This window comes from Sesamum indicum, linkage group LG1 (genome assembly GCF_026168435.1).
Source record: "Sesamum indicum cultivar Baizhima isolate 11 linkage group LG1, ASM2616843v1, whole genome shotgun sequence".
NCBI lineage: Eukaryota > Viridiplantae > Streptophyta > Magnoliopsida > Lamiales > Pedaliaceae > Sesamum > Sesamum indicum.
In genome coordinates, this window is record NC_142657.1 from 2,267,225 (window position 1) to 2,283,259 (window position 16,035).

Genomic DNA, 16,035 nt, shown 5'->3' on the forward strand with positions numbered 1-16,035 from the left:
AAACATGGCCCCAGCAAGGGGTTTGGTGAAGGTAATGCTGATTAAGCATGCTATAAAAATATTATTTTTTTATTAAAAATTAATTCAGCTATTTTACTCCCTAGAGAAAATAAATTAATGAAATTCATAACTCGAAAAACTAAAGCCCTAAAAGTATATTTTTCAATCACCATAAATCAACATGCCCCCAATATAGGGTGTGTGCTGAGTATAGTATTGAACAAATGGACTGAAAACTAGAAAAAAAAAAAATGCAATCTTCATTCTTGATGCATGAAAAATGTGAGTACGGGTGTGATACATGGGAAAAATGCACGGATTTAATGGTGTATGGATTGAAATTTGTTGATGGGCTAAATTCTTTGCAGGCCTAAAGAATCTGCAAAAAGGAAATTAGCATTCCGACGTCGGATCCAATACGAGATAATGAAACAAGTTTACAAAAGGAAAAGAGTAAAAATGAGAAAAATGCAGTGAATATTTCGGGATTATATGCCTCGAAAGTGGATTCTTGCTAATGACTGCTTTAAAGTAGGTAAAGGTAATCATGCCCCTCTATGAGGGGGTCCAACTTGATTTTACAGCAGTAGTCCCCCAGTGGTGAGGGAGAATGATGTCCGCGAAGGTTGAGGAAAGGTGTTTCAAGAATAATTTCGTTAGTTAAATCTTTTATTAATAGAAAATCTTGTTGGAATATATTTGTTATTGTTACATATATAAGCTTTTGGAATTTTAAAACTTATATTCAATTTTTGTCTATTAACAGAGGATAAAGAGTGGGTCGTTTTTACTAAATATATAGTTGATATGAGACCTTCTTTAATACAATTAATATCTGCTCCATTGTCTATAAGAGCAGTAAATATTTTTCTAAAATTGTTATTTATTAATAAATCGATTTTGACATTCCATTTTTAACTAGTGATTGTTTCCAAAGTGGATAGAAAATCATCCTCATATTTTGTTTTTCCTAATTCAGTATTTTTACTAATTTCTATTATTTCAACTCTACTAGTAAGACACTAATTATATTTTTTATTTCTTCTTTTAATTTTTCTACTTCTATTCTTAGATCTTCTAGAGTAGAGGGATTATCTTTAATAGTATGCTTTCAATTAAGCAACTTTTTGACTTCAGTAATTGTATACGGTTCAAAGGGTTTATTAATAATTCTATCATAAACTGAGCTGGATTTAGATGTTGAGTCTTTACCATTATTGTCAGTTTTACTAAGAATGATATCCTTTACTTCAGGATCTTTTGTTTCTCTAAGTAATTCAATAATATGATTATCAATGAGAAAATTTATCTTTTACATTTCTTTAAATTTTGTCATTAATTCATAAATTTTTTTATGTGAAATTTTCCTCCATTTTTTGTCTATACGAACAAGAGGGTTCTTCTTCTTCAGATTCAGAAGAGATCGATGAATATTAAAAATTTTCTTCAATATTTTTAAGTTTACTTTGTTCTTCAGATTGTTCTTCTGATTCAGAGGATTCTTTTTCTCCAAAAAAATATTATATTGGTATATTTTATTTTTCCTCTTTTTCTAAATTAAGACTATTGATCTTTCCATTTCAATTTCCTAGCTTTTTTTATTTCTGCATCTATTTGCAAGATGGTCTGTTTCTCCACAAATATAGCATCTCCTTATTTTCTTTGTGGTACTATTTTTAGCCTTCCATTCATTTTTTCTAGCTAAGTCTTTACTCTTTATTTATTTCTTTTCTTAATTTTTTCTTCTTATACCTCTTTTCTTTATTTTCTAAAGTTCTATTCTTAGGGATTTTTTGTCTATTGGATGGTTTCATTTCCATCCCAAACTGAGCACAAAATTATTCTAATTGAGTTTTCTCTATTAAATTTTATCTTTTATTTTGTCGGTTCAATCTAATTTCATTGCATAAATTTAACCCTTTTTGGATACAAGTTCCAGTTAACTTCTCATAAGTATATTGATTATAATTAATTTGCATGTCTCCTTTTCTCAGGGCATTCTTAACTCTTTTTGCGAAAAGATAAGGGAGACCACCTATGAATTTAGACTTTCAATTAGCATCATTTGACTCTGGGAGTTCTATAACTCTACTGAGGAAGACGTCTTTATACCATTTAAACGAAGTTAAAGTTTTACATTTTAAATTCTGTAATAATGTTCAGATATTTTCACAATTATCATACCATCCACCTATAAAATGTTCAACAATATTGATCATAGCTAATGTATAAACTGCTTTTTCTTCTGAGATATTACTTTCAAATTTTACTTTATTTAATTTTTCATCTTTATCAGTTTGACTGAAATAATTATCCCACCATACCTTTAATTGACTAGTGAATCCTGCTATAATCATTTTAGCAATAGCTTTATCGAAATTAATATTTTCTTTACAGATAGTGCTATACATCATCATCCTATATATAGTATTATAAATTTGTCTTTCTGTAAATCCATCAATATTCTATTCATAAATTTATTTTCATTATAACTATTTCAGTCAATTATCTCTTGTTCCTCATAAAGAACATTGTGGGGGTGTTGGTCTAGGATAATAAAATTTTATTTGCATTGGTTTCCTAGCAAATTTATTTAATCTGTTAATTTCCCCCGTGAATTTGTATCTATAATTATGAGAATTTATGGTTATTTAAAGCATTTAATTTTAAACTTTTGGTCAAGTAATTTTTCTAGTTCTCCTATGGGTCTTGAATTAAAACCTACAATATCTGGTGGCGGTTGAATTAAGGGTCTAGCAATAATTTCTCCTTTTGTTTCCTCAGCTATTGTTCTATTTGAGTTGATTTCTTGTTGCCAATTTCGTTCCCAATCAATCTTATTATTTAATTCAATAATCTGTTCTCCTATAATATTTAAGTATAAATTGGCATAATTTTATTTTTTAATAATTCATTTATTTGTGTTATTGTAACTGTTAGAGTGTCATCTTCAATTAATTTAGAAAATATTTTAAAATTTATTTTTATTTCATTTGAATTCATTTTGAAAGGTTGTTCAGGGGGAAAAACATTATTTAGGAGTTTTTTATTTTCTAAAAAGTATTTTCTTTATAACACATTTAAATATTGTTTTGAATATTTGGTTATAAATCAATGAACAAAAGTAACTTTCTTATTCCATATGGCTAATTTCTTATAGAATTGATTTGAAATCTTATTCTGTTTTTCAGGTAGGAAATTTTTAAAAAACTATTTTCTAAACGATTTCCATCTTTTTTAAAAAATTCTTCCTTAATTTCTTTCCTAGCTAGGGATCCAAGACTAAAATCTATTATGTTTGTATAATTTACAACTGGAATTTCTATTTCAAAATCAGTTAAATCTGGTATATTCATTTATAAACAAAAATATGTTTATGAAATTAATTCTTCATTTAATTTGGGATCTTTATAGATACCTTTGACAATATTGTTTGATTGTATTCTTGTTTCTTTGACCTTATCATAACTTGAATCATTTAAATTACTTTCTTTTCTGATTCAGGATGTGAATGCTCTAGAAAGGATTATTGTCAATATTGGTGATATGTCAGACATTATAGAATATCTTCAAGAATTGCGTTTTAAATATTTTGATTGATTAACAAAGTCTATGACATTTCCTTCGTAATTATTACTCCTAATAGGGACTTCCTTTTCAATTATCCACTGTTCCAAAAACTCTACGTCACTCTATTTTATTTGTCTCTTAGTATTAATTCTTGAATTTTATAAATTTGTTTCAAAGAATACTGTTTGTTTAAGAGTTGTATTATCTTGCGTTTTACAACTAGGGTTAAGTGTTTGAAGAAGTTTATAGTATATTCTATAACATATACATATTAATTCTGACCCAAGTGCATAATTATATCCATGGGTTTTAACATTCAGTGTTAATGCATCAAGAATACTTACATCAGACATTGATAATTGTAAATATGAAAAAGTATTGGTCCATGAGCCAGGTTAAATATTAGTATTCCTATTAGGGATTTCTTCCAGTCTAAATTCCTATCATCTCTTAAAGTAGCTAAAAAACTCTCTAGTAAACCTTCTGATGTTAGAGGCTTAACGATATTTGTACAAAACATATATGTCGAAACATATATTCTTTTTGGTAATGCCTTATATCCATGGCATCCAAAGATTTATTACTTTTTCCTCATTATAAAGAGTAATAGATTCTTCAGTAATTTTTTTACTTCCTGCTTAATTTTTCAAAAATCAAATCTTCCAAATTATAAATTACTCTAGGATTAACTTTAGAAATTGCCCAATTATTTAGTTGATCTAAATTTTTGAGAGTCATGTTCCTTTTTTTAGCATTCTTTACTTGATTACTATTATTATCAAATAAATGCTGCATATTATGCAAAGAAATAAAGTACTGCTGAATTATCCACTGCAACTTCAATAACATGGCTATGATATATTATATTATATATTATATGTTATATATTATATATTATATATATTTAAATTATATAAATAACTAATATATTTAATATTATTTAGTTATATAAAATAAATTTTATAAATAAGTATACATTTAATTAAATTGAATCATTGACTAATTTGATTTCATAACTTGAAAGTAAAATATTTGATTCATTTCTCTCTCCTCTAACTCTCTCTCTTGCCAGCAGACGCGAAGAAGCACAAGCAGAAAAGAAAAAATTGTGCAGAATTCTCTCCTCTAACTCTCTCTCTCTCGCTCGCGGAAGGCTCCGACTCCGTCGGCACAGCTTCACTCCGAAGCCATTAACATGTAATTGTTCTTCTTTGTAATTTTTTTTACAGTTTGTAGAAGAAATTTGAATGCTTTCAAGTGTTTGTTGAAATGCCTGATTGAACACCTCTACGTTCTTCTCGTCGGAAAATTCATTTTTTTTGCTGAAATTTGTTGAAAAACGAACGAAGGGCTGCATTGCTTCAGAATGATGCTTAGACTTTGAACCCCTTAAATATATATGAATGAATGAACCCTTGCAATTTTGAATTCTTGTTTAGCTTGATTGTGTAAATTGTGAATGTGTTGGAATATATGATGATGTATTTGAGTTTTGAAAAGAAATTAACTGTGGGAGGACAGAAGCAGTAGCAGCAGGTGATGAATTAGAAGAAGAAGAAGGGTTCGTGTTCATAATAATTTGATTAATGGAGGGCTGAAAGCTTCGCTTGTTAATTTCTTCATTCACTACTTGAAGCTAATTTATTGAAAAAGAATTAGGAAAATGGATGATAAGAATGTATTGATCAATGTAATTAATTTTGTAGTAATTTTGAGTAGCTAGTTACTAACTTGAATTATACAGTACTAGAGAAGCTGTGGAAGGTCAATTCATTACCTTTGGAAGTGGATGAAAATTAAGTCATTGTATGTTAGGGTGGTCGCAATGAATTATTGATGAATTATAAGGATATAAGGATTGGTAAGTGAATGGATATAGGTATACTCTAGTCAATTTTCTGTTGTATAAGGGATATGAGTGTTGAAGAATAATGGATTGAAAATCTGTTTCATAGTAGCTGAATCAGTAAGAGAGTGTCTGCTTATCTTTCTAAGATTATCCATACTCTAAGCACATGCATATAGGATTAGGCAACATGTGCATAGAATCTGCTATGTAAGTGTATCTGCTTCAACTCAGATACCACTTCTATCTCCTTGCTTGCCCCCCAAGTTACATTGAAAGTGATATTATGTCCACTTTTGATGTTCATGGTGCTACTGCCACAATTTCTTATGTCATAGTTATTCAATGTATTGACATATCCATTTACTGTATAATCCATCCCATTTACATTACATGCAACTTGCTGCAGATAATAATCCTAAAGAAATTTTAAATGAATGAACAGGGAACTCATTCTCTAGTTCATACTTTACAACCTGTGTATCTTATAATCTTTAGAATGAATCTAAAAGAGGAACATAAAAGGACAATAATTAAGGGCAGAAACAAGCAGATCAGTTTCACCTTATGCAAGTCGAAGCTCTTTCTTCACTTTATATCAAACATAGAGAACTTAAGCCTGGATAAAGCCTACATTTGAGTTTTATGCATATGACATGAATACATAACATATAATATATAAAATGAAACACTAAATTAAAGTATACTTTGATTATGATTAAAATCTTCCACTAAACTCTAACTGGTTTCTTCTCATCCTAAAATTGAACTATCATTTAGCTAAATACTTCTTTATTTGATTGGATGTTAGTTCCTATTTTCTTATATCAGTAGATCAAAAACTTTGGTCCTATAATGGCTAATTAAGATATCAGACAACAAGCTACATAAATCCCATTCTCCTTTAACTATATTTTTTATCTAGCCTACTTTCTCTATCTCTCATTTATTCGTTCTTTTCTATTTTCTTTATTTGATCCTCTTTTCTATTAATTATGTTAATAAGTAAGTAAAATCTTTTTCACATGTTGCAGATTCTAGTTATTCTTAGATATAGGATTATAGACATTCTCAAGGAAAGAGTTGCTAAAGAACAAATGGTTCTTATCTGTAAGTATCTCTTAACATTTTTCTATTTGATAACTTATCCTATTCTTTTCCTTAAAGCTGAAATCGAATAAATGGTATTATTTAGGGATCAAAAGTATTATCCCGACAAATTTCTGGGCAAAACAAAGATACAAATGCAAACTTACCATATGGAACCAAAGAAGCATCATATTTATTTATAACATGTTCAACTTGTGCTGGGTAATAAATATTATGCATATGCTAATTACTAGACCGACATAATTAGAATGTGAAATTACACATACAGATTCTTATCAGACAACCTAGGACTAGGAATAGCAACCAACGGAGTCCTTCTCTTTGTCACAATCCCAAATATATCCTGTCTGTCCACTATTTCACCCTTTGGCAGTTTCCAATCAAATGAATGCAGAAGTGAAGCCAACACATACCTCAACATTCTATCTGCTAGTGGTATTACAGCACAAATCCTTCTTCCTGAACCGAACGGAATATAAGTAAAATTATTCCCACTAAAATTCCATTTTTCAGAGTTGCCTAAAAACCTCTCTGGCATGAATTCTGACGGGTTATCCCAAGCAAGAGGGTCCCTTTGAGTAGACCAGATGTTTACAATTACTGTCGAATCCTTAGGAATAGAATATCCTCCCACAGTGCAGGATTGGCTGGAAATTCTTAGTAATAAGGGTCCTATTGGGTGTACGCGTAGCGTTTCTTTTATGATAGCGTCCAAATAGACTAATTTTGGGATGTGAAACTCTTCCACTACATTGTTCAGTCCTACGACTTCATTTAGTTCCTTATATGCCCTTTCCATCACTTCTGGATTGTGCAAAAACTCATCCATTGCCCACTTGATCGTGGTTGCTGAAGTGTCCGTCCCACCTAGGATGATATTCTATTAAGAGAGATTTGGTCACTAAACATAGCACATGTAGCCGAAAATAAAACTAGTCGTTAATTAAACTATTATATGTTGTTTGATACTAAACCAAGGTTTAAATATTAAGAAATATAATAGAAAAGAATGGATGATATATATATATATATATATATATATATGGAAATGGATTAGGATAATGCTTTCCATTCGCAAAACAGTTTTATATATATATATATATGGAAATGGATTAGGATAATGCTTTCCTTTCGCAATTCAGTTTTGTTTGCTTTAATATATTTAGAGTTGTAGCTCACAATTTTTTATTTTCACTTATTAATCAAACTAAATTAAAAATAAATTTATATACGCATATATATATATTTATATATCTACTCAAAAAATATCCAATTAAGATTTTAATACTTTAGGGAACAATTAACGTGGGATGAATAATTAGAGGGTGGTAATTGTACCCATATTTTATTGATTAGGTAAATTTACTAAATGTTAATTCTTTCCTTTTCTATGTCTTTATTATCTCCTTCCATATATATATTCAAATTAACCGTGTAAAATCAAACTATTAGTTATTTCATTAAGTGTTCAAGAAGAAGAAGACCAGCTTTGGGAGAATAACATTAATTAATATTATGGCTCCTCCAAGATTGAAACGTCAAAGTGGAAGTTCCAGGATACAGAATTTTTATTATAATATATTGTTATAACATGTATATATTTGTGAATTTAAACTGTCACCTCTAATAGTAACTGAACCAAAATTATATTTTTTCCTTATTAAAAATATCACGATAAATATTAAGGTGAAAATTTTGAGTTACATAATAATAATCAAATGTAATCAACAGGACATATTAGTTGAAAGATTAGAAATCCTGAGCAATTACTTTTGGATAGGCATGGAGTACTAGTTAACTTTTTCAAGCATAAAATATATTTTATATATATTCCATTACCATTATATATATAAAATATGTTTCTAATGGTATATATAAATGAATAAACTTTATACACCTAACATGCATAGACAAAATTGGAGCTATATGAAATAGTACTATTTTGCAATAAAAATTGGAATTGATAATAAGCAAATCTCAATAATAGAGAAGTTACTGTGATCAAGCCTTTGATCTGTGTCTTGCCAATTTCCGTCTTAAAATCTTGTTTCTTGCTCAACTCCATAAGCGTTCGCAGAAAATCCAATCTCCCACCGTTCTTGTTGCCTCCTCCGTCCTTCGTGCGCTCGTTAATGATATCTTCGAAAATCTCGTCGATCCTTTGCATAATATTGCTAAATTCTTTCTTCACTCCTTGAATATCAAACCTGGCAAGAACCGGCAAATAATCAGACATATTTGGCTTTCTCAACAAATCACCAGCTCTTGCCACCAGCGGCGACAATGCTGCCCCAATCTTGTCCTTCTCCTCCCCTTGAATGGTGTTTCCCCACACCATGCTCATTGCAGCACTCAGAATAATACTAGAAGCTAGTTCCCAGATTTTAAAAGGGGTATTGATCTTGGTATAGATGTTTCTAATCGCTTTCCTGATCTCATCTTTACGAAGATTAGAAGTAGAATCAAGGCTGCTATTGCTTTGAAAATTGCCTACAAAGAGTTTTCTCCTCGTGCGCCAGCTAGAGTTGTAAGGACAGAAGATTATGTCATTTCCGTTGGAGCTGACAATGCGCGCAGCAACAGTGCTGTCATGGTTGGCGAACATGGTATCATGATCGCGAAGAATTTCTTTTATGAGGGACGGCGAGCTGATCACAAAGCAGAGTTTGGTCCCCAGCCAGAGCTTGTAGATTGGACCGTATTGGCGGGCTAGTTCAGTGAACTGAATATGCGTATCCGCGCGAAGGAAAGGCAAGAAGCCCACAATTGGCAAGCCCCCTGGTCCTGGTGGCGTGGGGGCTGTTTTGTTGCCGGACATGGTAAACAGCATGAGCATGCACCAGAAGATGGGCAGCGAAATTATAATGAGAAGTGGTGCTGAAAGAGGTGAAAAATCACTTAGAGAAATCATGTTTCTAGAGTAGACACCAATTCAGTTGATGTGTGTATTAGTTTTGCACCAAGTTGGTCATATATATGTATAGCACACACAGCCAAAAAATAAAAATATATAGTCAAGGTTTACATATTAAAAAATATAATAGAAAATAATGGATGCTATGTATATTTGGAAATGGATTAGGCTAATGCTTTCCGTTCTCAAACTTTTCTGAATAAATCAGCATAAAATAATCTATTAGTAACTTAATGGCTATAATTATAAATAGGATTAAATGCAATTTTGGTCCTCTAACTATAGCCAAATCCCGCTTTAGTCCTTTAACTTGTTAGGGTTTGGATCTGATCCTCTATATATTTCAATTGCTCAATTTTGAGATTTTTTCCGCCGAAAAATTACCTAATTAGCTGAAAATTTCCACGTGGGCCCATGTGGACATTTGAACTAGGGCTGAGACATAATTTGTTAGTAATAGCTGACTTGGCAATTTTTCGAATGTAAAAAAAAAAAAAAGAATGACATGGCATATTAATCCACGTCACTAGAGGGAAAACACTCAGCACAGCAACACATCCTACGCTTTTCGGCGCGTTCAAGGCCATGCGCCCCCTTGTTTGAATCGTCGTCCGATGAACGTCATTCCCATGCTGCGCGTGTTCTGATCGGAGCAAGGACGTGCCGCCAATTGCGGGTCAAACCTGCTGGAATCGCCACTTTTTCGCCGCACCTCTCTAAATTTTCGATCAATTTTCGATGAATCACCGGCACCACCGATATCAGTCGACTCCCCATCACCAGGCGAACATTTCCCCTCCATCAATTTGAAGTTTCATCGCGATTTGACGTTGGGCTCAAGAGGTGACAGACGCGACTTTCCGCCGTCTATACGCCGTCGTCCGAACGAATCAGCACTGCGCACCACCGCTGTTGGATTCCTCTCATCAAGGTGAGTCGAACGACAGCTCTCCCAGCCATTTTCATCAACTCCTCGATGAGATCACTTCTTTTAAAGTTTCGTGACGCCGCCACCTTTGAACTGCCGGATCTTCGCCGTCCGGACAAATCACCGTTGCGGACCACCACCGTTGGACTACTCTTGCCAAGGCGTTTTGAGCGAGACCTCACCCATCAATTTTCATCAGATTTTTTACGAGATCACAAGAGTCGGAGTCTTCGACCGCCGCCGTCCTTTGCGCCGCCAGCTTTCTCGAGTCACAAGCACAGCAAGAGGCCTCCCTTTTCCCTCTTTTTCCACGTCACACAAGATTAATATGCCATGTCATTCTTTTTTTTTTAATTCAAAAAAATGCCAAGTCAGCTAAAACTAACCAATTATGTCTCAGCCTTAATTTAAATGTCCACATGGGTTCCACGTGGAAATTTCCGGCGAGTTGGGTAATTTTTCGTCGAAAAAAGTCCCAAAATTGAGTAATTGAAAGACATAGAGGACCAGATCTAAACCCTAACAAGTTAAAGGACTAAAACGGAATTTGGCTATAGTCAGAGGATCAAAATTGAATTTAATCCTTATAAACATGAGTGCTTATAGCAGTATTTCAAAAGGTGAATGATTATTTAAAGTTATATTGATTATCTTTATATATATATATATACATATAGGAATGATCAAGATTATTTCATATAGTACTCTCTCTTTATATATATATATATACACATCCAGATGGACTCCTCCAATTGGGGTGATCAAGATTAATTTTGACGGGACTGTTTTTGCGACCGACGGTGAAACGGGGACTGGTGTGGTAGCTCGAGATGGAAATGGAACAGTGGTCGCTGGCTCTCCCATCGACAGAAAAGTTATGCCGATCCTGAATTAGGGGAAGTACTAACAGCTACGGAAGCGGCAGACTTGGTAAGGTAGGAATTGGTCACAAATTATTTTGGAGGGTGACTGTCTCCAAATGACCTCCAAACTGAGATCTCATGCTCATGATTTATCTTCTGTTGATTTCTGACATCCTTACTTTACTTAGTTTTTGCTCTTCTATTTCATTTAGTCATGTTAACCGTGATTGTAATGGCTTAACTTACAAAATCGCTCGCCATGAACACACCCAGCTTGAGGGGTCTGTTTTTCAGTTGGTGATGCTCAGTGTTTTTCTCTGAGTGACTCGGACTTGGCTTAATTCAATATATTGATTTCCCTTCAAAACAAAAGTATATATATATATAGGAATAATTACATTTTACATCCCTTTGCCTATTGTTCTTTTACACAAATCACATCTACCTTTTTAACAATTACATAAAGCACCCCTGGTAGCCTTTAAAATTCATATATGCCCCTATTGATATAGAAATGGGCTCAACAATGTTTTGTAATTAGCAAAAGATAGAAGATATATCAAAGTAATGTTTATGAAAATGAATAATATATTGAACATAACATACTTATAAAATATATGAACATGTCATACATATAAATAGGGAAAAATGCAATCAACTCCCTAATGATATCATAAATGAGTATAACCCCCTTATGAAAATAAATAGCGATTTACCTCTTTATATTTCTTAAAATACAAAAATTTATCCTCCTATGTTTTTTAAAATGAAGCAATTTACCTTCCTGTCTAGGAGGTAAATTGCTTCATTTTAAAAAATTTAGGGGGGTAAATTGCTATATTTTTTTCATAGGGGGGTAATGTGCTCGTTTTCAATATCATATGGGTAAATTGCTATTCATCCCATATAAATATTTGAAATGAAATATAAAAAATTCCTTTAAACTTTATACACCTAACATGTATGGACAAAATTGGAGTTATATCAAATAGTACTATTTTGCACCAAGTTGGTCATATATATAATGGGAATCCTAAAACTTTTAATTTTTGGTTTTTGGTTAGGAAATTGAAAAATCGATCGGAGAATTGTGGTTTTCCAAGCAAAATTACAAAGTTAATTGGTCGTATAAGATATGGCTATTTCAAATTTAACCCCTCGTTTTATGGATTTTTAATTGAACCCTTTTGTTATGCTAAAATATGTTGAATTAATTAACTCAAAAAAATGTTGCAATGTTGCCCATATTCTTATTCTGCCGTTAACGACAAAATACATGTGCCCCATTAAAGCTGGAAATGCATTCTCTTTAATTTTTAGTTCCGTTATGACTTTTATCTTAATTTTAATCTTCTAAATCAATATTTCTATTTGTGCAAATGAATACACATAATGAACAAAAGGAGGAGATTCTGAGGGGGCATTATCCCTATTTATGCAAAACACTAAAAAAACCCCTCTCATAAGGGTAAAATAGCCTAAAAGTTAGCAGGATTTGCACACCAATACGCGGGTCAGGTCCTCGGAGCCAACCCGCGCCAGAACCCAACAGGCACGATTGACAGGATTAATTCTCCATCGCACGATAAAAAGCTAGGAACACCTAGATGGTGACACATGGCCCAACCAGCACTGTACACTTCGACCCTATAAATACTTCAAATACGAATCATTTGAGGTAACACACGCATTTATTGCTTTTCACCTTTAAACCTACAGATCACATATTCTACCTCGAACCCCGAATTAACTTGAGCGTTGGAGGGTATTAGTTAGGGACGAACCTAACTAGCCTAATATATGTGTTTTAATCCTCAGAATCCATTAACGATTTGGGACGAATACGTGGTTAGCTTGGATCTGCTGAGGGAGGTCGCATATTTCGATCCGTATCAGTCGGCGCGGTTTATGGGAATTTGAGGATCACCAATCGAATAAGAATAGGAACGTTGAGGGGAGATATGCATGTAGTGGAAAATATATGTCCTGACAAGGAGAACAAATTGTGCAATTGACAAAAGGAGAATTGCAAAGATTGATGGAAGAAGTAGGAAGGAACACGCTTGTAGCTTATGAAAGGAGGACTGCCACACCATTTGTTACAGAAATGACCAAGCGTCAATTGTTTAAAGAGAAGGAATTGAAAGAACATATGAAGGAGCTAGCAAAAGAGAGCCTGTGAAAGGCCGTGAACTGGAATCCTCGAAAGTATGATCTAGCAATAGAGAGAGAGCCAAAAGAAGAGAACCAGCAATCTCTAGAGCCGAAGTAGATAGTGTGGGAGAACAGATAGAGCTATTAGGCAAGCAAATTGATGAGTTGAAAAGAAGAGGAGAGTTAGTATCTCAAAGTAGAAGCTCGCCCTGTTGTGATAAGATATTGACAAAAGGTGGTGAACCCAAAATTTAGAATATCGGATCTACCCAAATATGATGGAACTAAGGATTTTGCAGAGCATGTGGCAACCTTTGAGTTGGTAATGAAGTTATATGAACAATGAGGTCCAATTACAGCTAAATTGTTTGTTACTACACTTGCAGGAAAGGTGCATGAATGGTTCACTAACCTACCTAGTTGTATCATTGAGTCATACGAGCAGCTGTTGCAGAAGTTCACCTTCCATTTTGCAAGCAAAAGGAATCAAAAACGTTTTTCCACATATCTATTTCAAATAAGGGAAAGGAAGGATGAGACACTTAAGAGTTTTATGAGAAGGTTCAACAACGAGACTTTGGAAGTTCAAGATCTCAAGATTGACATGTGGTAAGTATTTTGATACATGGATTAAAGAAAGGGCCTTTCGCTTCAGCGTTAGCACGAGATCCACCTGAGATGTGGAACAATTGATGAGGTTGGCACAAAAGTATATTGATGAAGAGGAAATGAATGCCATAAAAGATGGAGAATAACAGAATAATAGACGTCGAGATCGAGATTGAGTAAGAGATTGCACTGACAAGAGAGCTAGATTTGATAAAGAAAGAGAACAGCCTTATCAGCCTAAGTATCATAGGTATACTCCTCACCATGACAGGGGCTAAAGCACTAATGATGGTTAAAAAGTCTAATCTACTCGAATGGCCCAAACATAGCAGATTCACATCGACCAAGAAATACTCCAGTAAGTATTACAAGTTTCACAGAGAAAGAGGACACCACATAGAAGATTGTTACCAGTTAAAAGATGAAATTTAAAGATTGGTAAGGCAAGAATATTTTAAGGATCAGATACTCAGAAATCAAAAAAGAGGAAGAGATGAGACAGGGAGGAGAATGAAGAGTAGGTCAAGGAGTAGAGAAAGAGGAGTGCTTAGGGAAAGAGAAGAGAGAAGAGAGAAGAGATTCAGGAAATTCAGAAAATCCCACTGTGAAAGGTGTATTTCATACCATAGCGGGGGGACTGACAAGGGGAGATTCCACGAGAATGATAAAAAAGTACGAAAGGCAATCGAGATAGAGCGGAGAGAAGGAGCTCGTGACGAATGTGGAACTTGAATAGGATATAGTCTTCAGGAACAAGGACATGAGGCTGAGATGGGATTGCAAAACGACCACATGGTGATAAAAATGGACATCGCCAATTTCACTATTCATAAAGTGTTAATAGATAATGGCAGTTCAACTGATATCATATTTAAAGAGGTGCTGAATAAAATGGGATAAAACACAACAAGGTTAGAACCTGTACAAACTCTCTTACTAGGATTTGGAGACAGTGAGGTGACATCACGAGGAACTATTGAGCTTCTAGTATAAAATTGGAGGAGCCAAGAAGGAAGACTATGATGGTAAAATTTTTAGTGGTAGATACTCCTTTTGCCTATAATGTGATACTAGGAAACCATGTTTAAACCTGTTTAGGGCATTAGTGTCAACCTATCACTTGAAGATGAAGTTTTCGACAAGGAATGGAGTGGGGGAGGTATCCTACGACCAAAAGAAAGCTCGAAGATACTACAATTTGTCCCTGAAAAAGGGCAGTCGGGATGAAAAGAAAAGATCAGGAGGGAGGAAGAGATCGAGGCAGAAAATCGAAGGATAAGTAAAACAGATTAATAGAACCAACAGAGGAACAAAAGGTAGTAGAGTTAGTAACCAGAGAGCCTGATAAAACGACCGAGATTGGGTCACTCATGAATGAAAGGTCGGAAACAATGATGATTGAGTTCTTGAGAAACACTCTAGATATGTTTGCGTGGAGTCTGTTAGGTTTTAAAAAGGGATAGACCCTGAGGTGATCGTACATAGATTGAATGTGGACCTGATGGCGCGACCTATTTAACAGAAAAACAGATCGTTTGCTGCCAATTGAAATCGGATCATTGGAGAAGAGGTGAAAATTTTTTTGAAGGCAGGATATTTTTCAGAAGTGTAGTACATAGAGTGCTTGTCAAATGTAGTGGTCATCCCAAAGGCATCTGGAAAATGGCGAAAGTGCATAGACTTTACAGATCTTAATAAGGCTTGCTCGAATGACCCGTATCCACTGCCTCGCATCGATCTGCTCGTGGATGCTATCGCGGGATGCGAAGTCTTTATGATGATGGACGTGTACCAGGGTCACCATCAAATTTTCATGGCGAAAGAGGATCGAGATAAGACGTCTTTTATAATTGAAAATGGAATTTATTGTTATAATGTGATACTTTTAGATTTAAAAAATGCAGGAGCTACTTAGCAAAGGTTGGTGAACAAAATGTTCAAAGAGTTGATTGGAATATCCATGGAGGTGTATGTGGATGACATGCTCGTGAAGAGCAAGAGGTCAGAGGACACCTACTACACTTAAAGCAAGCATTTGACA

At 33.7% G+C, this 16,035-nt stretch overlaps 1 long non-coding RNA gene and 1 pseudogene across 2 annotated transcripts; one reads left to right on the forward strand and one right to left on the reverse strand.

Moving 5' to 3' along the window:
- The first annotated feature begins 4,578 nt into the window (after nt 1–4,578).
- Nucleotides 4,579–11,613, forward strand: LOC105155437 (uncharacterized). 2 transcript variants are annotated; one of them, XR_847310.3, is made up of 3 exons: nt 4,579–4,767; nt 6,451–6,526; nt 11,107–11,613. It is a non-coding gene; the product is annotated as an uncharacterized LOC105155437 (long non-coding RNA). The 2 variants fall into 2 exon arrangements; XR_016064028.1 differs by lacking the exon at nt 11,107–11,613 and having other exon boundaries at nt 6,451–6,576.
- On the reverse strand, nt 6,783–9,344 carry LOC110011731 (flavonoid 3'-monooxygenase CYP75B137 pseudogene; annotated as a pseudogene).
- Nucleotides 11,614–16,035: the final 4,422 nt, after the last annotated feature.